This window comes from Cherax quadricarinatus, unplaced genomic scaffold (genome assembly GCF_038502225.1).
Source record: "Cherax quadricarinatus isolate ZL_2023a unplaced genomic scaffold, ASM3850222v1 Contig756, whole genome shotgun sequence".
Classification (NCBI taxonomy): domain Eukaryota; kingdom Metazoa; phylum Arthropoda; class Malacostraca; order Decapoda; family Parastacidae; genus Cherax; species Cherax quadricarinatus.
In genome coordinates, this window is record NW_027195782.1 from 4,910 (window position 1) to 28,246 (window position 23,337).

At 38.3% G+C, this 23,337-nt stretch overlaps 1 non-coding gene across 1 annotated transcript; it reads right to left on the minus strand.

The window, feature by feature from the left end:
- Positions 1–1,578: 1,578 nt before the first annotated feature.
- On the minus strand, positions 1,579–22,042 carry LOC128701092 (uncharacterized). The gene is made up of 3 exons (XR_011391240.1): positions 21,785–22,042; positions 20,910–21,092; positions 1,579–3,066 (listed from the first exon to the last, which is right to left on the minus strand). It is a non-coding gene; the product is annotated as an uncharacterized protein (transcript).
- Between the last annotated feature and the right edge of the window lie 1,295 nt (positions 22,043–23,337).

The window sequence follows — 23,337 nt, forward strand, 5'->3', positions numbered from 1 at the left end:
ATTTCGGGCAGACTTAAATTAAATCTTAAGTTTAAAATATTACAAAATTATGAGGTAAGTTGGTATTATGGCTAAGTGACTAAATACTAGTTTGTGAGTTTAGCAATGTGAATGCTTTTGATTTGGCACTATACATAGTTTCAGTATTGGAGTATCACAGGCCAACTTATGACTAGTTAAGATTCATTATTTCGAGATTGAGATTGATATTTCTGTTTATGGTCAAATGGGTGAGTGAGTGTAAGTGTTAACCACCAGGTGGTATTCGTGTAATTAGTTGACAGGGTGTATCAGGGAGATAAGATGTTTTCTGATGGTAGTTTTGAAGGTGATGAATGTGTCTGCAGTTTTAGAATTTTCAGGTAGGGTGTTCCAGATTTTAGGGCCTTTGACATACATTGAATTTTTGTAAAGGTTTAGTCGGACACGGGGAATGTCATAGAGATGTTTGTGTCTGGTATTGTGCCTGTGGGTTCTGTCGCAACTATCAAGAAAGCGTTTTAGGTCAAGGTTAATATTGGAATTTAAGGTCCTGTAGATGTAGATTGCACAGTAGTAAGTGTGGATGTACTGAACAGGGAGTAAGTTTAGATCTATGAAGAGTGGGGGGGGGGGGGTGTTGCCAGGACTGCGTTCTCAGTAGGAAGACATAATACCAAGCATAAACCATTGGTGGATCCTCAAAAGGTTCTGCTCCCTCCATTACACATCAAACTAGAGCTAATGAAACAGTTTGTTACAGCCCTTGACAAAGAGTCTGTAGCCGTCAAGTATCTTCACGACTTCTTTCCGAAGTTATCAGAGGCAAAGGTGAAGGTTGGCATCTTCACTGGACCATAAGTCAGAATTTCCAAAGAAGCTCACAGACAAGGAAAAGGAAGCCTGAGAGAGTTTTGTTGCTGTAGCACAGGGCTTTCTGGGGTACAACAAGGCTGATAATTATGTGGAACTTGATGAAACCTTGGTGAAAAGCTATGGTCAGATGAGGTGTAGGATGTCCCTTAAGGTGCATATCCTTGATGCTCATCTTGACAATTTCAAGAATGTGGGAGCATACTCAGAGGAGCAAGGGGAGTGCTTCCACCAACATATAATGGACTTTGAACACAGATATCAGGGATCTTATAATGGAAACATTATGGCAGACTACATTTTGGGGCTCAAACGGGAAAGTGATTTGTTGCTGCTCGCAAATCTAGAAAAACTGATTATTTTTAACTTTGTAAATATGTTTAAAATAAAATTTGTGTAAATTTTACTTTTATGTAAATTTTATTTATTTTATTAAATGTTTTTGTTTTACATCCACAACTAGCAAAAAATATTGAGATTGTTGTGTCAAAAAATCATCATGTAAGCCACAAAAGCAAAGTTTAAAAAGAATAATGGACATTTTCTATTTTTTGCAATAAAAGGAGTTGGAAAATAAATCTTACTAGCCAGGAAAAAAAATTGTTAAATAGTGATAATCAATCCCGATGAAAAGGCCAAAAAAAATTTTCCTTTGGGCTTGCAGGGAAAAACCCCTGAAATCGAGGAACTGTGAGAATCACATACTTCCGTTGCCATATATATCTTTGTAACCAAATGAAATACAGATATGAATGATTCATCTATGTTTTATGAAACAAATATACATATTTCACTACCATTTTCATTGTTAAATGTGTCTGCAACATATAAGCGTTGTTACTGTTAAAAATAATCGATAAAATTATGATAATTAAAAAACGGAACGGGTGTGGTATGAACCCACAGTGAATGAGATGTTAATTAAACCCCAGGCCAGTGGCTTAAGCACTGACCTGGAGTTCAACAACTCACTCACCATGGGTTCTAACCTCACCCGTTCTGTGGTTTGTTGGCAAATCATGTAATTACGATTTCGTGAGATGTGATAATCACCATTTCCATCCCAGCCAGAGGCATATTATATTCTCTAATGCTTCAAAACAAACATTTTATAACATTTTTATTGGCTTCTAAATAAGACCAAAATGACCATCCTGAGCGATATACAGCAGAGTTAAAACTGAATTATGCAATACCTTATTCTGTCAAATATAAAAATAAAGTCACAGTCATAATTTTATTGGTAACTGAAACAGTTATAACTGTATCAGACATAATCATAATAATAATGTACTTAAATGTTAAAAAGTTTTGCACAGATATTTGTTGAGGGCTGTGCAGGGTAGTCCCTTCTTCATGCAGCTGCAAGACCCACCACGTACATAGTTGTCAACAACAACACTTACCCAGATCCGGGCACAACGTTCAAACTTGTAGGATGATAATCTGCTGTTGAATAAGCTTTCCCTTAACTCTTTTCCAGCCATACACACTGCGGTCAGGGTCTGAATAGTGCCAAGATACTCAATGCTGGCTTGGTAGAGATCTCTTTTGGAGTGGTGGCGCAGAGCATTCCGAGACGCTGGAATCATCTCTACATTCTGATTTCCCTGGCAAAACAACTGCTTCCTGTGGTGGTTCACCGACCTCGTACCTCCTCGATAACTTTGAATAATGAAATATTCAAAGGAATTGATGAGTTAATGTTCAGTATATTAAATGGTTGGAAGGAATCCATAATCTCCATGACATCTTTAGGGAATTTCTGCAAGACTTTGCAACAAAGACATTATGACCGCCTCTCAGGCAAGAAGCTGACTCACAGTCAGTCACTGCAGCAAGCAGAGGATGGACTCTATTGTTTTCTGCCTAAAGTTTCAGTGATGTTCTTGATGGTTATACGGAGCTGATGCCTCTCAGTGTTGTAGCTGACAGAATCTTCACAGTTGGTAACAGATATGGCTACAAAGAAAGGAATATGAAAGTAATGGTCACATCATCAGAGTCTGAGGTCATCGCCAAAATGTTTGAATTGCTAGTCCACAGAGAATATAGAATATGCACACATCATGAGTTGTTATCTGGTTATTCTTAGCAAAAGTCTTGCTTTTTGTCTTGACTTGGTTTCCGGTGCTTGACTGTCGTTCCATTTAGTACTGGAGGGGTATAGATCACCTGGAGAGGACTGGGTCTCGATGAGCTCTTCCCACAGGACTGAAAGAGTTCAACTTTATTTAGCAATTTTCTAGGAACGCAAAAAGATTTTCAAGGTATTTTCACCATCGGGCCAATTTTTAAGCGCAATGATCTGGTGCCGTCCTTGATGGAGTCTTGTCCATAGACGTCCCAAATAATATGGAGAGAGGAGTCCTTCCTAAGCTCACTCTGAATGTGCTTCTTGAAATACGTGTGTCTGTAGTTTTTGAAAATTGAAACTCCACTTAGGAGAACCAGCATGTGGATGAGTGCTCAGCCATGTACTAGGTAATAATACAACAAGGTTTGAAACACTGAAAAAAGAAAATGGTAAATTATTAATTTATTTCTTAAGACATTCAGTGACATACGATTCCTCTAAAAATACATTACTTCACTTTTTGCAATGGACGGAGAAAAAGCTTGCGTTTTACTGTTGTTGTTTTTTATTTATGAAAGGAAGGAGTTCTTTGTAATTGGATACTAAAATTATTCTTTCCTTCTAAGTGATGACATCTTTCGCAAAGTCGTCGAGCTGATCTTTCTAGCTTTTCAAGTTTCCTGGCTTAATCATTGTTAGTAAAAAATCTCAGCCAAATTTCCTAGGTCTCCAAGTTCTACGAAAGGATTTCTCAATATTCGAATGACACAGTAAAGTTTTGGACATCAGTGAGGAATTTAGTCTGTTGCTTTTATCCCAGATCGTGGTGAAAAAATCTGATTTCTGATCTGTGTAATCTCTCACGATGTCCTGGAGCAACTGAATGAACAGTGATTTACAAAGGGACCTTATAACAAAAAATACTGGATCTTGTATTAATACAATCACTCCTCCAGAACTCTTCAATATTTTGTTCCGTTGCTCATAACTTTGATTTATAGCTTTTAAAGTATGTCTGGTAATTCTTTAAGATCTTGAATATAAACAGGAACTCAGCGAGCCTACTTATTGTGATTGGGAAGAAAAGCAGAGGTGAAAGGGACTGCAAGGAGTCTAGATATAAAGGAAAGCTTCCATAGAAGGAGCCCATTTTTCCAATGCAACCCTGGATGATATGTACCATATGCTTCGCAGAGAAACCTTGTCAAAGCATCATATGCCATCGGAGGAGAATACCTTGATTTGGTTACATGTGTTGCTTTTAGGAGGGCATCGACGGTCCCTGGAGTTACTGTACCACCTTCATCAGTGACTGATGACCAACTTGAACGTTGTACGAAATCTCCAAGAAACATTAAAGGTGGCGTAAGTTTCAGTTTGATATACATTCATTAACTAGAGAATGCTTTGTCTTATGGGCTTCAAAGTATTTAAAATTCATGCATTCCATAAAAAAGAAAAGATCTATGAATTTAGAGTCAATAGAGTCAATAGTCTTTTGTGACAGACTTGAAACTTTCGATTTTTACTAGCTTTATTATAATAAAACTTAGCTTCACTTTGAGCTATGTATATCAATTTCATTAAATTGGTTTTCAAGTAATAACTGTAAAGTGCCTCTCTAGCAGTTTCAAACATACGAACGAAGGTACATATTAACTGTAAGTACATATTAACTGTAAGTACATATTAACTGTAAGTACATATTAACTGTAAGTACATATTAACTGTAAGTACATATTAACTGTAAGTACATATTAACTGTAAGTACATATTAACTGGAAGTACATATTAACTGTAAGTACATATTAACTGTAAGTACATATTAACTGTAAGTACATATTAACTGGAAGTACATATTAACTGTAAGTACATATTAACTGTAAGTACATATTAACTGTAAGTACATATTAACTGTAAGTACATATTAACTGGAAGTACATATTAACTGGAAGTACATATTAACTGGAAGTACATATTAACTGGAAGTACATATTAACTGGAAGTACATGTTAACTGTAAGTACATGTTAACTGTAAGTACATGTTAACTGTAAGTACATGTTAACTGTAAGTACATGTTAACTGTAAGTACATGTTAACTGTAAGTACATATTAACTGGAAGTACATATTAACTGGAAGTATCTTTTATCAAATTTAACTCTTTTACTTGTCATTTGTCAGTTTTAAAATATCTTAAAAAATCTTAAAGGATTACAGAGAATTTTAAATAATAAAGAATTGTAAAAAGAAAATTAAAAAATACGGAAAACCCATTTTTATGCCGTTTTCATTTTTATAAGTTTAGTAAATACTTGAAAAACTGCCAAAGTAAGCACGGTGTTAGGTGCAGTGAAGCACGGTGTTAGGTGCAGTGAAGCACGGTGTTAGGTGCAGTGAAGCACGGTGTTAGGTGCAGTGAAGCACGGTGTTAGGTGCAGTGAAGCACGGTGTTAGGTGCAGTGAAGCACGGTGTTAGGTGCAGTGAAGCACGGTGTTAGGTGCAGTGAAGCACGGTGTTAGGTGCAGTGAAGCACGGTGTTAGGTGCAGTGAAGCACATTGTTAGGTGCAGTTAAACACATTGTTAGGTGCAGTGAAGGATATTGTAAGGTGCAGTGAAGCACATTGTTAGGTGCAGTGAAGCACACTGTTAGGTGCAGTAAAATACATTGTTAGGTGCAGTGAAGCACACTGTAAGGTGCAGTGAAGCACACTGTTAGGTGCAGTGAAGCACATTGTTAGGTGCAGTTAAACACATTGTTAGGTGCAGTGAAGGATATTGTTAGGTGCAGTGAAGGATATTGTTAGGTGCAGTTAAACACATTGTTAGGTGCAGTTAAACACATTGTTAGGTGCAGTGAAGGATATTGTTAGGTGCAGTGAAGGATATTGTTAGGTGCAGTGAAGCACACTGTTAGGTGCAGTGAAGCACACTGTTAGGTGCAGTAAAATACATTGTTAGGTGCAGTGAAGCACACTGTAAGGTGCAGTGAAGCACACTGTTAGGTGCAGTGAAGCACATTGTTAGGTGCAGTGAAGCACTTTGTTAGGTGCAGTGAAGGATATTGTAAGGTGCAGTGAAGCACACTGTTAGGTGCAGTGAAGCACATTGTTAGGTGCAGTGAAGCACATTGTTAGGTGCAGTGAAGCACACTGTTAGGTGCAGTGAAGCACAGTGTTAGGTGCAGTGAAGCACATTATGTGCAGTGAAGCACAGTCTTAGGTGCAGTGAAGCACATTTTTAGGTGCAGTGAATCACAGTGTTAGGTGAAGTGAAGCCCCGTGTTAGGTGCAGTGAAGCACATTTTTAGGTGCAGTGAAGCACATTGTTAGGTGCAGTGAAGCACGGTGTTAGGTGCAGTGAAGCACGGTGTTAGGTGCAGTGAAGCACATTGTTAGGTGCAGTTAAACACATTGTTAGGTGCAGTGAAGGATATTGTAAGGTGCAGTGAAGCACATTGTTAGGTGCAGTGAAGCACACTGTTAGGTGCAGTAAAATACATTGTTAGGTGCAGTGAAGCACACTGTAAGGTGCAGTGAAGCACACTGTTAGGTGCAGTGAAGCACATTGTTAGGTGCAGTTAAACACATTGTTAGGTGCAGTGAAGGATATTGTTAGGTGCAGTGAAGGATATTGTTAGGTGCAGTTAAACACATTGTTAGGTGCAGTTAAACACATTGTTAGGTGCAGTGAAGGATATTGTTAGGTGCAGTGAAGTACACTGTTAGGTGCAGTGAAGGATATTGTTAGGTGCAGTGAAGCACACTGTTAGGTGCAGTGAAGCACACTGTTAGGTGCAGTAAAATACATTGTTAGGTGCAGTGAAGCACACTGTAAGGTGCAGTGAAGCACACTGTTAGGTGCAGTGAAGCACATTGTTAGGTGCAGTGAAGCACTTTGTTAGGTGCAGTGAAGGATATTGTAAGGTGCAGTGAAGCACACTGTTAGGTGCAGTGAAGCACATTGTTAGGTGCAGTGAAGCACATTGTTAGGTGCAGTGAAGCACACTGTTAGGTGCAGTGAAGCACAGTGTTAGGTGCAGTGAAGCACATTATGTGCAGTGAAGCACAGTCTTAGGTGCAGTGAAGCACATTTTTAGGTGCAGTGAATCACAGTGTTAGGTGAAGTGAAGCCCCGTGTTAGGTGCAGTGAAGCACATTTTTAGGTGCAGTGAAGCACATTGTTAGGTGCAGTGAAGCACAGTGTTAAGTGCAGTGAAGGACATTGTTAGGTGCAGTGAAGCACATTTTTAGGTGCAGTGAAGGACACTGTTAGGTGCAGTGAAGCACATTGTTAGGTGCAGTGAAGCACACTGTTAGGTACAGTGAAGCACAATGTTAGGTGCAGTGAAGCACAGTGTTAGGTGCAGTGAAGTACATTGTTAGGTACAGTGAAGCTTCAAGCTTAATATGCTGGTTCATTTTAGGACAGTGGTCTCTCTGAGATATCAAGAGAAAGCCTCTTCAGTTTTCTGCAAATTTGGTGCTTCTAAGTGGAAGGTTTGAACTAGATTTAGGATGTGTATATTTAAATATGCCATTTTTACTGGAAAAAATTAGGATATTAGTTTTCAGGTGATAACTTGTGAATGTCTTTTCTGATTCGCTTCAAATCTTCAACATTTGTATTTAACTGCAATACGATACAAACTAGTGGTGCATTATGTACTATTTCAGGTGTGTACACTGAGGTGGAGAAATTTTCTCCAGGAGTGGGGTATCGGCCCCCTTCAGCCCTTTCAGCCCCTTCAGCCCCTTTCAGCCCTGAGGGGCCAAGCCCTCTCAGAAGGGGCGAGTGTCTTGTTTACTGCTACAGTGAGTAATTGATCACAGATGCTATGCAACGTAGTCAAGTGACCTCTGCTCCTTACAGCGGTGTTGCAAAGTGTATTTTTATAAGAGACAGTACATTCTTACTTTAGCAGGACAATTAAGGAAAATCCTGCTCCCACTTTATTACCATAGTAAAGATAGTGTACATTGTTGTCTATGCTTAAGACAGCAAGAAACAAACATTCTGCTTTGCTTCATCGAGGAGGTGACAAGGATACAAGGTACTAGGTCAGCATTTTTTTTTGTGTATTAGGGGAGCAACAGCTTGGGGCGGTGTGGCGTTGGGCAGATTAACTTTGACTCTACTACAAGTGACACTGACGCCAGGATAACTAGCAAAGAACACTGATCTGTGCGTTAGTGTGAACAAAGTGTCTCAAACACAATAAACATAAGAGAAGTGTGATCAGCTTCTCTTGTGATACATTGTGAACAATAAAGACAAATCTTGTGGAACATAGTGTACCAGTGTGCGTTTCCTAGACAATGGAAGACGTGGACATCCAAGGACACTTCAGCTTCTATCAAGTCACCGATACCTGTCGAAGGTTTTGAGAACACCATAGCTCACGTTACAAAGAGCAAGGTATGTTACGAATTTCTTGTAGATCAGGGGATTGCGCAATTCTTGAGTCACAAGGAGTTTGTAATCAACCTATAATCGGCAGTAAGGTGTGGACTTTTGAGTCCAAACAAGTAGGTATTTCGTCAGCCATCATCGAATGAAATATGCTGACATAACACCCCCCAGGGGTAATTTATACTTACAAATTGTATCTCTTGACAGCCCAATGTTGTGATGGTTTCGACAGCTTCTAGACCTCGTCTGCAGGGGCGGCTGTGTAGACGATTTGCTGTCATTTATCAGCTAAGTGTTCATTATACAGTGGTCCCTCAATAATCGACCGGCCTGAAAGTCGACCATTTCGGAAATCAACCGGTTTTTTCGACAAAATATTGACTCGGAAATTGACCGAAATTCGTTTATCGACCCGTCTCGACCCGTCGTCCCAGACGCGTATGCACGAGGTAAGCGGGCCTCGACCCGCCTCAGCCTTCCTTCCCAGCCAGTGTGCCATTGTTTACCAGTTAGCGGCGGTCCTCTCACGTGCTCCAGTGAAATATTTCATAATATTTCATTTATTTTAGTGCTTGCAAGTTATTTAAGTGCTAAATAAGCTACCATGGCTCCAAAGAAAGCTCCTAGTGCCAAACCTTTGGTAAAGAAGGTGAGAAATACCATTGAATTTAAGAAAAACATCATTGAACAATATGATAGTGGCGTACGTGTGGGCGAACTGGCGAGGATGTATAAAAAAAATCATTCAACCATATCTTCCATCATAGCCATGAGAAAGGAAATCAAGGAAGCTGTTGTTGCAAAGGGGGTAAATATGCTGACAAAAATGAGATCACCAGTACTGGAAGAGGTTGAGAAGTTATTATTGGTGTGGATAAATGAGAAACAATTAGCAGGAGACAGTCTTACGACCTCGATTATTTGTGAAAAGGCTAGGCAGTTGCATGAAGATTTGGTAAATAAATTGCCTGCAAATAGTGGTGAAGTGAGTGATTTTAAGGCCAGCAAAGGCTGGTTTGAGAGATTTAAGAAGCATACTGGCATACACAGTGTGGTAAGGCATGGAAGATGGAGATGGAAGAAGGTGCCTTCTTCAGAAATTAAGGAGATTTTTACTATGTGGGGTAAGATGGAAAGATTTATGGAGAAACATCACCCAGAGAAGGATGTTGCAAGCCATATCGGCAACTTGTACAGTGACAGAGTCTTGGCCCATTTTAGGGAAGTTTCAAAGAGACGCCAGAAACAGAGCTCTCTGCACAGTTATTTTGCAAGACAGGACTCCAGTGACTCTCAAGCTGGTCCTAGTGGCATTAAGAAACAGAGAAAAGAAGCAACCCCAGAAAAGCAAATGGTACCTGAGGTGTTGCTGGAAGGGGATTCCCCTTCCAAACTATAAACAATCCACTCTCTCCTCCTCCTCCAGTCTCCCATACACTAAGAAGAATCTCCAATAAAGGTAAGTGTTATGCTGTTAATGTTTCATTCATCATTTCCCATTGTATTGTTTATGTACTACATGAATATTTCATGTAAAAGTTTTTTTTGTTTTAATACTTCTGGGTGTCAGGAATGGATTAATTGAATTTACATTATTTCTTATGGGGAAAATTGATTCGTAAATCGACCATTTCGATAATCGACCGGCTTCCAGGAACGGATTACCGTCGATAATCGAGGGACCACTGTATATAGTTATAATTTAAACACAGCAGGTAAGGCCAAAATCTTCAACAGAATTGGTCCTTCGAACCGGATAAAGACCACACTGTGGTCCAAATATGTTGTACTACAGTGTACAAATAACTTATGAGCCAAGGTCCTTTGAAAAAAGCTGTAAAACTAGTGTTTTACAATATAAATCAGTATAAATGAGTCCCTCCAGACTCAATCACAGAGAATGGGCAGCCAAAAGAAAACGGGCGCTCACCCAGCGTTCACCCAACGAAAACGGGAGCTGGGTGACTCACCCAACAAGAAGACGGGGGATGGTATCCTGCACCCTCCATCAACTGCTCTAATCTCGAAATTGCTGATTAAGACAACAACCCAAGTGATGTTGTTTGTCTGAGTGTATATATATACACAGTGTTTATAATGTTTATAGACAGAAATTAAGAGACAAGATTGTGTTAAAGTTTGTTTCTTATAGATCTACCTGTTATATTAAAGGAACTTATATATAAAGTGTAAGCTTTCAAATATATTAACAGTGGAATTTATATATGTGTAAGTAATATTCACGTGTGATTACAGTTATACAGTGACATTTATAGTGTATAGTGAATGAAGTGTATAACATCGTTATTTACGATTAATCATCGTGGTCAGGCTGACACAGCAAACAAGCCATAAACACCAGACACATGTACCCTGTACCCTTCATGGTCATTGACCCTGAGGTTAAGCTTAGTGGGTCAGTAGTGTCTGACTCGATTATTGCTGACTTAAGCATAACAAAAACTCAGCTGTCTATAGCAGTACAGTGTTTTTTAAACACTCTAAGTGTGGTGCTAGAATTTTCAGTATACCATTAAAATGGCTTGTTTGAAAACTCAGTTTCAGTCTTTACAGACTAAGATTACACAATTAGAAAATCTAATTTCAGTCTGTCTAGGATTAACTCAAGATACAAACATAGATTTTGATGATCTTGAGGTCAAGTTTGAATTATTTACACAACGTATGGAAATAATTAATTCAGACTATACACATTATGAAAATAAATTTCTTGAATCAGATCCGTCTGAGGATGAAATTAAAAATGTTTTGGATACTTTTAGTAATCAACAATTAAGGTGGACAGGAGTACAGACTATCTGCCGCAAAACTCTGTCACAGAGACCTACTGTAACTAGTGGTCAAACACCTGTTACACCTGTAACAACAACAAGTGTCCCATTACCAAGCTTACCTACATTGTCATTACCTATTTTCCAAGGTCATAATTATGAAGAATTCATTAGTGGTTTTCAATCCATAGTAAATTCACGAACTGACATAGATGAGATTGCTAAGTTCAATTACCTTAAATGTCTTGTGAAGGGAGAACCCTATGAACTGATTAAGTCATTTCCGGTGGTTAAAGGCAATTATCAAATAGCCTTACGTGTCTTAGCAGACAATTACTTCGATGCTGACAAGGCTAGAGTTAGACATGCAGTCTTAATATCAAGCTTGAAGCCACCCAAACATTGTTTTTCAGACTTACAGGCATTTAGAATTACATTAGACAATAGTCTCAGATCTCTAGATGCTAAATATGACCTAAGACAATGTGATTGGTTTATCAGTGGTATTGTACAAGATAAGTTGTCACCACAAACTATTGAACGATTAAATATTATGTTCAATAAACGCTATTTCACTTGTGAGGAAATTAGCAATGGTTTACAAACAATAGTTTCATGCATGCAAGCAACGAGACAAGATGAAAAATCCACAAATCTGGTGGATAATAAACCTTCAACTCAGTATAAAAAGAGTATAACTACTCCCACTAAACCACATAATGGAAAATCCCATATAGGCATTTATCAAGCTGTGAATACAACAGACAGTAAACAGACTGTCATACATAAACGTACTCCAAAATGTGTGCTTTGTGACGGAACATATTGGGCACAGTATTGTAGTCAATACACATCAATGGAGGCACGTAAACAACGTGTTCATCAGCTGAAAAGGTGCATCAAGTGTTTAGGTGAACACAAGGGAGGTAAATGCTCACTGAAGAAGTGTTTTAAATGCAAGGGTATGCATCATACAGCAATATGCCCAAATACTTTTGCTGAACAGCAGAAGACTTCCACAGAATCAGGAAGTCAACAAGCAACAGCATTAAATGTGAGAGATAAATTTAAAGCAACTGCTCTCCCGATAGCTCGAGTTCAGTTATCTAATAAATTACACAAAACCAATGTGCTAACACTATTTGATCAAGGCTCACAAAGGTCCTTCATAAGAAGAACAGTGTTGCAGAAACTGAATAAACAACCCTATGCCAAAATACAGTTAGATATAGCTGGTTTTTTCCACAATTCTGGTAAACAGACATATGACCTAGCCAGAATCACTGTTGGTCTAGGAAACAGGAAAAAGACAGTAGAAGCTGTGGTAGTAGATGATTTGCCTAAGTCTGCAGATCCAGGGATTAAACGAAACAGTTGCAGCACTGAAAGCAGCTAAGGTCAAGTTAGCCTGTCCTGACATACAGACGGACACAATTAGTCCAATTGATTTCATCATTGGAAGTGATTATTATCACTGTTTTGTGCAAAATATAGTAAGTAAACATGATGTTCACTTGCTGAAAACAGCAGGAGGCCACATGATATGTGGTCCCATTCCCTGTCAAAGTGGGAAAGAAGCTGATATTGATTCAGTGGAAAATGTACTAGTTACGAGAATAACCGCTGATCATGTACCACAGCAAAAATTATCATTACTGGAAGAAATGAATGAACCAGTTGATAAGTTGTGAGATTTAGATGCGATAAGTATTGATGTAAATAAACCAAGCCCACAAGAGTCTCAGACTTATAACCAATATTTGGACACTGTCAAATATGAAGATGGACAGTATTGGGTTAGGTTACCATGGAAATTAAATCCACCACATCTGCCTAGCAATTATCGCATGGCTTTCGGACAGATGAAAGCACAAATACATGAGCTCAGGAAGAATCCAGAGCTACTGACTGTCTATGATAATATCATACAAGAACAGTTGGACAATAAATTCATTGAGGAAATAGTCGAAGATAAGTTGAAGACAAACGCTCATTATCTCCCGCACCATGGAGTCAGAAAAGATTCTGAAACCACTCCACTACGTGTTGTATATAATTGCAGCGCACGTGCAAATAAAGATGTAGCAAGTCTTAATGACTGTCTGATGACCGGACCCTCACTAACTGAGAAGCTTGGAGACGTGCTTATGAAATTTCACACAAACCCATATGCCTACACGGCTGATATTTCCAAGGCTTTCTTACGAGTAGGACTACAAGAAATAGATAGAGATTATACTCGATACTTGTGGCCTGAAAATCCACATGATCCTCAAAGTCCTGTGAAAACTTATCGTTTCAAATCAGTGTTATTTGGTGCAACATCCTCTCCATTCTTACTAGAAGCTACTCTAAATACACATTTGAAGAAATCTGAAAGTCCCTTCAAAGAAATCTTAAAGAAAAGTTTCTATGTGGACAATCTTCAAGGTACTGTGAATAAAGAGGAGGATTTGAAATCCTTATACAGAGAAGCTAACAAGGAGATGAAAGAAGCAAACATGCCTCTAAGGATGTGGAATACAAATTCAGAGCAATTAAGGGAAATTATCAAAGAAGATTTCCCTGAAGCTGAAATTCCTAATTGCAACAATATGCTGGGACTTTATTGGAACACACAGGAAGATACTTTGAGTCTCAAAAGGATAAACAATAAATCATGCAGTACACTCACTAAACGTAGTTTACTGTCAGAGGTATCACAATGTTTTGATCCTCTAGGACTCGTCTCACCAATTACCATAAAAGGTAAAATGCTTATGCAAGATGCATGGAAACTCAAAATTGGATGGGATGAGAACTTGCCTCTAGAAACGAGTCAAGCATGGAATGAAATATCCAGGGAGTTTAAACAACTTCATCAAATTAAATTTCCCAGACAAATAGGTCAAGAGGGAAACAATTACACATTACATGTGTTCTGTGATGCGTCAACCAGAGGTTATGGCGCTGTAGCTTACATGAGTAATGCTGAAGGAAGTACACTAATTACTTCAAAGGCCAGGGTAGCACCCTTGAAGGTCAGAACAGTACCACAATTGGAACTGACAGCACTCTATGTAGGTACAAAATTAGCTGTCTATCTCAACAAAGTACTTTATCATCTCACTATTGAGAAAACCGTGATCTGGAGTGATAATGAAGCAGTTCTCCAGTGGTTAAGAAATAATAAGAGTAAGTTGGTCTATGTACAGAACAGAGTAGCAGAAATAAAAGAGATGCAGAGAGATTATCTCTTTTTCCACGTCTCTACCCAAGAGAATCCAGCTGACATGTTGTCACGTGGTGTCCCACTCAAGAAATTTGTGGATAATAAATTATGGCTCCACGGACTGAACTGGCTCTCTGATGAAAATAACTGGCCTCAGCAAAACGCTCACATTATGCCAGAAGAAACAGTCTGCTTGAACACAGCAGAAGTAAGTTGTGTAAATACTGCAGACACACCAGAAATAGTCATTGATGGATCTAAATACTCATCTTTGGGTAAACTCTTAAGAGTTACAGCTCTTGTCTTTAAATTCATTAAAGGAATAAAACCTGATTATGAATATCTAGAACCCATTAAATACTGGTTGAAACTAATACAGAAAGATGTTTTCTCTACAGAATATAAATTTCTAGAAACACAAGATAAATCCCCAAAGAAACCTGTTATGATTAATTCTTTAGGACTTTATCTCGACTCAGAAAAGATTATAAGATGTCGAGGAAGAATTCATAATTCTTCACTACCTAAAGAAGCCATACATCCAATATTGATCCCCAAGAATCATTGGCTAACAAAACTGATTGTGCAAAACGCCCACAGTAACGTGTTACATGGTGGGGTAGCTGACACACTTTGTCATATACGACAGTCCTACTGGATACCTCAAGGTTGACAAAGTGTGAAAAAACAAATAAAGGACTGTATTACTTGTCGTCACTACGATATGCGAGTATGTCAGTATCCAGGTCCACCTCCATATCCCTCTGAAAGAGTTTGTCATATCACTCCATTTGAGGTGACAGGTGTAGATTACACTGGACCAATAATTTTAACCAAAACAGTTGACAAAGTTCCCATCAAGGTGTACATCTGTTTGTTCACTTGTGCTACAACTAGAGCAGTACATCTAGAAGTAGCCACTGACATGTCTGCTGAAACTTTTATCAAATTATTCAGAAGGTTTGCAGCCAGAAGGGCATGTCCCAGACTGATGATTTCAGATAATGCAACGAACTTTGTTGCTGGTGCTGCTTATATAAGCAAGATCTTTGATCAACCATTAGTACAACAGATGCTGAATCAATGCAGATGTCGTTGGAGATACATTCCTCCTAAATCTCCATGGCACGGCAGATTTTATGAAAGAATGATCGGCATTGTAAAACGTTGTTTAAGGAAGACTCTTCATCGTCAAAGAATCGACTTAGAAGAATTCCGTACAGTTGTGACTGAAATAGAAAATAGAGTCAACAACAGACCTCTAACTTATGTTACCGATGATCTGGACAATTTAGAAGTGTTAAGTCCATCTCATTTACTCCATGGCAGAAGGCTCGAACCTGTTCCTCCCATGAATGATAAAGAAATCATAGAGGATCCTACTTATTTCGAACCTGAGCAACTCAGACGTAAATTCAAACACCTTAACCCTTTGAGGGTCGACAGGCCCTCTCCGAAACTCGTTCTCAGGGTTGGCCAAATTTAAAAAAAAAAAATTATTTTTTCTTATGAAAAGATAGAGAATCTTTTCCCGATCATAAAGACACCAAAAGTTTGAAATTTGATAGAAAACTTACGGAATTATGCTCTCGTAAAGTTAGCGGTCTCGGCGATGTTTACGCATCGGCGATTTTGCCCACTTTGAGCCCCATTTTCGGCCAATTTCACTGTACTAGTCGACAAAAAAACATGAATATTTCGCTAGAACTCCATTTTTTCTATCAAATGGGTGCAAGAAACCACTCATTTATGAAATTCAACTATCCAGTACAGTGGTCAGAATTTAGCAAATTTGCCAATTTCACACAAATTTCAAAAGATGCCAATTTCCGAATAGGGTCCAGAATAAACAAGAAAGACATTCCTGGCACTAAAATGACATTTCCTCTAGTCATTATTCACGTCTCAAGGCCCCTCTTATATTCTTTTGCTTTCCACTTTGAATTTTTATTTTCACAAAAAATATAAGATTTACTGTTATGCAGACTACTGCATTAGTGTAAAAAATGGTATAAATATTATTGGTGCACTTGTGAAAGAATATTAGACTCACCAGTTGACGTGTATTGCACGCTTGGCACGATTTGTTTACTTTTGAAATTTGGTAAAAATCGAACATTTCTGCTACTTTGAGCTCAATTTCAAGGCACCTTTCTTTGTAAAACCAGTCAAAATCATCTCTATTTCTGTAATACGTCTTCCATTCTATAAAATGAGACCAAGAAAACTAGAATACAACAATAAATACCATACGAAAATACAGTGCAAAGTCGCTGATTTATTCAAAAAAAATGGTCAAAGTTTTTTTTTTCTCATTATGCACTGTGTGCTGCAGGATTTTTTTTAGACTGTGCACACTGACCACATAGACCCATTCTTTCATATGAAGGCCTACCAGCTTTCTCCCACTAGATTTGAGGCCGCTAGAATTTATGAGTACTAGTACGTCAAAAACCCCTACGCGTAAGACGTACTAGTACGACGAAAACCCTCAAAGGGTTAATAAAGTGATTGAACGTTGGGAGAAAATTTGGCGAGAAGACTATCTCACCTCATTAAGAGAACACTTCTATGGAGCTGGTGTTCCTGAAAATCATAAGTCCTTAAGACCTGGTGACATAGTGATTATCGACAATGATGGTCCGAGGTCCCAATGGCCACTTGGAAAAATTGTGACCATATATCCTGATGCAAATGGAATCATCAGGACAGTTGATGTTTTAAGCAAAGGTGTAGTGAATAAGCGGACAATAAATAAACTAGTGCCGTTAGAATTACACAGTGTTGAAAACAAAATTAGTGATACTCCAGAAACCACACAGACTAAAGCTGTTCAGAAAAGACAAGCAGCAGTGGTGGCGAGTGAGAAAATCAAATTGTTAAGTGATGAATAGTTCACCTGCAGCGAACCTCCGCCGCCCCCCAGTGTGGAGAAATCTTCTCCAGGAGGGGGGTATCAGCCCCCTTCAGCCCTTTCAGCCCCTTCAGCCCCTTTCAGCCCTGAGGGGCCAAGCCCTCTCAGAAGGGGCGAGCGTCTTGTTTACTGCTACAGTGAGTAATTGATCACAGATGCTATGCGACGTAGTCAAGTGACCTCTGCTCCTTACAGCGGTGTTGCAAAGTGTATTTTTATAAGAGACAGTACATTCTTACTTTAGCAGGACAATTAAGGAAAATCCTGCTCCCACTTTATTACCATAGTAAAGATAGTGTACATTGTTGTCTATGCTTAAGACAGCAAGAAACAAACATTCTGCTTTGCTTCATCGAGGAGGTGACAAGGATACAAGGTACTAGGTCAGCGTTTTTTTTTGTGTATTAGGGGAGCAACGGCTTGGGGCGGTGTGGCATCGGGCAGATTAACTTTGACTCTACTACGAGTGACACTGACGCCAGGATAACTAGCAAAGAACACTGATCTGTGCGTTAGTGTGAACAAAGTGTCTCAAACACAATAAACATAAGAGAAGTGTGATCAGCTTCTCTTGTGATACATTGTGAACAATAAAGACAAATCTTGTGGAACATAGTGTACCAGTGTGCGTTTCCTAGACAATGGAAGACGTGGACATCCAAGGACACTTCAGCTTCTATCAAGTCACCGATACCTGTCGAAGGTGTTGAGAACACCATAGCTCACGTTACAAAGAGCAAGGTATGTTACGAATTTCTTGTAGATCGGGGGATTGCGCAATTCTTGAGTCACAAGGAGTTTGTAATCAACCTATAATCGGCAGTAAGGTGTGGAGTTTTGAGTCCAAACAAGTAGGTATTTGGTCAGCCATCATCGAATGAAATATGCTGACATAACACCCCCCAGGGGTAATTTATACTTACAAATTGTATCTCTTGACAGCCCAATGTTGTGATGGTTTCAACAGCTTCTAGACCTCGTCTGCAGGGGCGGCTGTGTAGACGATTTGCTGTCATTTATCAGCTAAGTGTTCATTATATATAGTTATAATTTAAACACAGCAGGTAAGGCCAAAATCTTCAACAACTGACACTCAGGGGACTCTGACTGTGTACACTGACACTCAGGGGACTCTGGCAGAAATACATCTAGTTTACAGTGATTTCCTATCCATCTCTAAGATTTAAAGATTATGAGTTGCAACTTGGTAATTACGAAAATTATCTGATCGATGAAAAAGAGGACAGAGGGACTTTGTTCTCCTGCAAATGTTTTTTAATTCAGATCATCGCAAATAAGTCTTTCTTTTTTACGTTTTATTTATTATGTTTCAAGAAGAACAGTAACATAATAATTTGGTAATATAAACGATACATGGAACACGTTCTGATCAGGTTGATGCTTATTTAAATTAGTATTTTTAATTAAGAAAATTTAATTCACGAACTACATGGATGTATTTCATCCAACACAAATTATGCTACTGGAATGTTTTTTATAGTCACATTTTTTCCCAGATTGTGAATTTTGGCAGGATTTTCATTTCTTGCACATCTCCATAGCAGTTCTCCATTGATGCTGCCCATAACAGTTGGCTAACAGTCAGGTATCTATTTTTACTGTTAGGTGGGAAAAAAGTGTAAAGAAAACTTGTCCACACATTATACCTCCCGAGGGCTGTGACCTGAACCTTCTTGATATTGAATTTCCTAAGATTTAATTAAGATAGGTGGCCTGAAATCTGACTGCTTTCAAAGAACCTGGTCAGAAGGTAATCCAGCCAAGTGATTAATAAATCAACCCTGAGAAATGGACAGTATATTTACATGATGTTCCTAATTTAAAAACAAAAGTTTCGTTCTTTATATTTTAACTGTGGAAAGGTAAATTATTAAACATTCTTGTTCAGTAGCACGACAACTGTGAAATTTAATTTGTTCTTAAGTGCAATATTTGCGCCTGTTAATTTGTGTAATTTGTTGAGTTTGTCAGATGGAGAACTCCTGTTATATGACTGTAAACACTGGCATGTTTTACTAAACATTTAATCTAAAAATTGCTAATCAAAACCAATGAAAGGCATAATATGAAATGATTCGACAGCTTTATGAATAATTACAAAAAAATCTATAATATCGGAATTGTAGATGTACAAATATCTAGCGGATATTAGTTACGAATAAAATGATATCAGAATATGTTGCTAGGTAAGACACATATGCAACAGTTAGACAACTTTATTCCGAAACGTTTCGCCTACACAGTAGGCTTCTTCAGTCGAATACAGAAAGTAGGCAGGAACAGTAGAGATGTGAAGACGATGTAATCAGTCCATCACCCTTAAAGTCGTAGAATTTGAGGTTGTCAGTCCCTCGGCCTGGAGAAGTTCAGTTCCATAGTCAGGAACTATCTGAAGATCAAGCGACAGTGCGGAGACTTAAATACTGTCGGAAGGAGAGGTGCAGGGTAGTAGTAGTAGTAGTAGTAGTAGTAGTGAGAGGCAACTGAGAGGTCATGTCCCTCTCAGATCCAACCCTTCTCACTTGAAAAGCTTGTTCAAGGTGTTTTCTGTACCAAGATGCCACGTGTTGCAGTGTCTGACAAGATGAACATCAAAAATGGTATACAATACCGACAGGTTGTTAGGTAAGACACATATGCAACAGTTAGACAACTTTATTCCGAAACGTTTCGCCTACACAGTAGGCTTCTTCAGTCGAATACAGAAAGTAGGCAGGAACAGTAGAGATGTGAAGACGATGTAATCAGTCCATCACCCTTAAAGTCGTAGAATTTGAGGTTGTCAGTCCCTCGGCCTGGAGAAGTTCAGTTCCATGGTCAGGAACCATCTCACTACTACTACTACTACTACTACTACCCTGCACCTCTCCTTCCGACAGTATTTAAGTCTCCGCACTGTCGCTTGATCTTCAGATAGTTCCTGACTATGGAACTGAACTTCTCCAGGCCGAGGGACTGACAACCTCAAATTCTACGACTTTAAGGGTGATGGACTGATTACATCGTCTTCACATCTCTACTGTTCCTGCCTACTTTCTGTATTCGACTGAAGAAGCCTACTGTGTAGGCGAAACATTTCGGAATAAAGTTGTCTAACTGTTGCATATGTGTCTTACCTAACAACCTGTCGGTATTCTATACCATTTTTGATGTTCATCTTGTCAGACACTGCAACACGTGGCATCTTGGTACAGAAAACACCTTGAACAAGCTTTTCAAGTGAGAAGGGTTGGATCTGAGAGGGACATGACCTCTCAGTTGCCTCTCACTACTACTACTACTACTACTACTACCCTGCACCTCTCCTTCCGACAGTATTTAAGTCTCCGCACTGTCGCTTGATCTTCAGATAGTTCCTGACTATGGAACTGAACTTCTCCAGGCCGAGGGACTGACAACCTCAAATTCTACGACTTTAAGGGTGATGGACTGATTACATCGTCTTCACATCTCTACTGTTCCTGCCTACTTTCTGTATTCGACTGAAGAAGCCTACTGTGTAGGCGAAACGTTTCGGAATAAAGTTGTCTAACTGTTGCATATGTGTCTTACCTAACAACCTGTCGGTATTGTATACCATTTTTGATGTTCATCAGAATATGTATAAGTGAAGAACATGGGTACTTACCCAAGCATAAGACTCCAACTCCAGGGAAGATCAAGGAAGAACGCTGAAGCAATGCCCATTGTTACTGTTTCTACTAAACAAGGAAGGAAAGCCAAACGTAGTACAGTGCAGCTTAACCTCTTCAGTGCGACTGGGTCCAGTCCGAGTCCAGCACGTATTAATATAATTGTAAGCGCAATATTCCTGCAAAATTAAATGATGTATTAATTGATAAGAGAGTCACTCTCAGAAGTGGCAACTGTTATTTTTATAGAAAAGTGCCAATACTTCCAGTCTGGGATATAATCAGGTTTGATACTTGGAAGGAGAAGGTAACTCCAATTCCATGGATAAAGAGCCTAAACTTTTATGAAACTGAAGGATAAAACCTTTTTAAATATATAATTTTATAGTGGAAAAATTTCCATTTTTCATTTATTGATGAACTTACTAAACGTTTAGGAACTACTTGAGTTAATTAGACTATATTATATTAATCTAATTAGGTTCAGTTCACTTTTTTTTTATATGAAGCTCATATCCTCTTCACAAGAATGATTATGGACAAAACATTAAAATATACGAAACTTAAAACAATTGTTCTCTGAATTACATTATAAACTCGAGGCATTTTCTCTGAAATCAGTCTGTATAATTTTATTTTACTGGGTACCAAGTTTCTACATAAATTTATTGCAGTCGTCATAATTTAGGATAATATAGTAATGACTCATTCAGAGGAAGAGTGTTTGGATTAATGAGTGTTCGAAGAAAGTACTGTATTTATAATTCATGAATAAAGCTTTATTTATTAAATCAATATAAAATTAATAATTTATGAAAATTGAATTTTTAATCAGTGCTTCACATATTTTATAGAATGTAAAAAATCTTACCTTAGAACAGATGAATAATAGATATCAATATTATGTCCAAGAGCATTTATCCCAGGAATAATGTTGAAAAGTATTCCCATTACCAAGCTGCCAAGTAATGAAGGTAGGCCTACATAGTCGGCCATCATCCCAGCCAGCAGTGCCATCACATACAGTAAGAGGAGACTAAATAACTTTCAGCCAGGAAGAGCCATCTCCCACGTAATAGAGATGAGTCAGCCTCAGCAAGCCAGGCCAAACACTATCCAAATAAGACAATCTCCAATCTGGTTAAAATAAAGAAAATGAATTTTAATACACAATGGTTCATATTATAATTGTATAAATAATAGTCAATGTATTATAAAAACAATATAATTAATACTGTTAAGAAATTCTGACTACTTACCGAATTAGTATAACATCTAAAACTAACATCAAATGTAAATAATAAAACATCCAAAAGTATTAATCTTTCATGCAACACATAACTTGATAAATTAGTACAGGGCAGGAGAAGGCATACTTTATACGATCTGTCATTGTTGGGTTATCTGAGAGCTCATTGTGGCTCCTCAAGCAGGAATGGCAGCATCCACAAGATGAAGCAGATTTGTTAAATTCCTTTTCTTGTAAATCCACTGTGTCTTCTGTTATTGTTGAACCTAATAATTAACTAAGTATTATTTAAAGCGTGGTCAAGAATGTATTATTTCAGCACACATTATCTATATCATCAGGAATTTATTTAGACATTTATTGAGAGATTCTTGCATTAACATTCAAATGGAGTTAATACTAATGAATTTAAATTTATTTATCGTGTACTAATGTGCCCCAAATGGGCACCAAATAGCTATTTATGGAATTTTTATAAGTTGAGAACGATCAATAAATCGGCTGCAGATTCGAACTGGCCGTAAAACATTTTCCTGTTATTTGGCTTGCAAATATTTCGAGGCATAACCCTACCCCCAACTCAAAATAAAATATCCATCAATGATAACCAATCCAATGATAACCAGAAGCGCCCAGATGAATTCTTCATGCTACATTGGAAAATGCCATATTTATAATATACAGGAAGGCCCCACTTATACGGCTGGTTAGGTTCCAGGCTACCGCCGTAAAGTGGAACCCGCCGTAAAGTGGAACACCCTTTTTTTCCACTTAAAAATGCACACAAACACTAGATAACAAGTTTACACTAACATATATTAAGTTAGCAATAGAACCAGGCATCAAAAAACAATAAAAAAGTACAATACACACATAGTGCACTCATTACTTATCTTAAAATATTTATAGTCTTAATCTAGGGTGAGACAAGTAGTATTTATTGTAAGAAATCAAGTGTGGTATGTATGGTAGTCAGCCAGGCTACCATACCAGGCCACCCCACCCACACATACAATTCTATGATATTTAAGCATCCCAGAGCGATAAAATGTATATACAGTTCACTCATTACTTACCTTAAAATATAGGGTGAGATGAGTATTTATTGTAAAAAATCAAGTGTGGTATGTATGGTAGTCAGCCGGGCTACCATACCAGGCCAACCCACCCACACA